Here is a 1,651-nt window from a genome sequence, read left to right as displayed (position 1 = left end):
GCCAACACAGTGCTGGGCTGCAGTAACAGAGGGATAGAATCAAGATCACGTGAAGTATTAATACCACTTTACAATGCCTTGGTAAGGCCACACTTGGAATACTGCATCCAGTTTTGGTCACCACGATGTAAAAAAGATGTTGAGACTCTAGAAAGAGTACAGAGAAGAGCAACAAAGATGATTAGGGGACTGGAGGCTAAAACATATAAGGAACGGTTACTGGAATTGGGTATGTCTAGTTTAACGAAGAGAAGGGCAAGGGGGGACATGATAGCAGTGTTCCAATATCTCAGGGGCTGCCACAAAGAAGCTATAGCCAAGCTATTCTCCAAGGCGCCTGAAGGCAGGACAAGGAGCAACGAATGGAAACTAACCAAAGAGAGAAGCAACCTAGAACTAAGGAGAAACTTTCTGACAGTTAGAACAATTAACCAGTGGAATAACCTGCCTCCAGAAGCGGTGAATGCTCCAACACTGGAAGTTTTTAAGAAGAAACTGGACAGCCATTTGTCTGAAATGGTATAGGGTTTCCTGCCTGAGCAGGGGGTTGGACTAGATGACCTCCAAGGTCCCTTCCAACTTTATCATTATTATTATTAGAAATAAACCAATTTGTGTTTCAAAGGTGTACCAGAAGCAGGGAGCATTTTATTGGTGAATCCTATTTGCATATTGTTCATTGTTATGCCATTATAAACCTAAAAGGACTGCAAAGCTTAACCTTTAGGTTAGTCAGCTAGAATATTTATTCATTGATTGGTGATACTTGATTTTTACTTATCAGAATTAGTTTAAAAAGCAGATTTATTTCTGGTTTTCATGTTTAAATAGTAAATAAATATACCAGACCCTAATACAAATATGTTAACATTGAAATACATATTACACATACAAATACACATATGAAAACTCTCATTTTCTCCTTCTTATACAGAAGAAAGCAAAAATGAGAATTTCATAAGACATATTTTGTAGTGCTGCTGAATAATATGCTTCCAAGTAAATTATATTTTTATCCACTTATTTTTCTATTCTGTTGTAATATTTGCTGAATATCAAAATACAGAACTACAAACACAGATTTTAAATATTTTAAATTTTAAAAATCTAAACATTTCTAGAACATAATTTATTTCTTAATTGTTATAAAAAAGAAATCTTTCAAACTACAATTACAGCATAGAAAATATTCTTGCATTTGCTTATTATCCTACCAATATTTTATATTAGTGAATATTTTTTCAGCTTGACTATGTCTAATAAACTTTAATGAAAAAACTTTTAATAATACTTATTTTTTATTTTGTAGTTATATTGTGTATGTATCTAATGGTATTTTGTTATAGTATTAATAGGGACATTAAAATTATAAATTGCATGACCTTTCTAGAATTATAGTTTTCATTTATTTTAAGAATTATATTCTGCGATATAGCTCAAAAAATACTAAGAAGAATTTTAAGTATTAAATGAAAAATTAGTTAAACTGAATATATTAATTAAAAGGAGCTAATCAGTTTAAGGGCTAGTGCCTGCCAAATAAGAAGTTTGATTTGAGAATCACTTGAAATATAAAAGTTTAAATTCCTTTCTGGAAACACTATAGACTGAAGAAATACTGAGTCGAGATATAGTTATGAGGCAATTATCA

The sequence above is a fragment of the Protobothrops mucrosquamatus genome, unplaced genomic scaffold (genome assembly GCF_001527695.2).
Source record: "Protobothrops mucrosquamatus isolate PMUCROS unplaced genomic scaffold, P.Mucros_1.0 scaffold5340, whole genome shotgun sequence".
NCBI classification, from domain to species: domain Eukaryota; kingdom Metazoa; phylum Chordata; class Lepidosauria; order Squamata; family Viperidae; genus Protobothrops; species Protobothrops mucrosquamatus.
The sequence above is the reverse complement of the archived record's forward strand: the minus strand, read 5'-3'. Positions refer to the sequence as shown.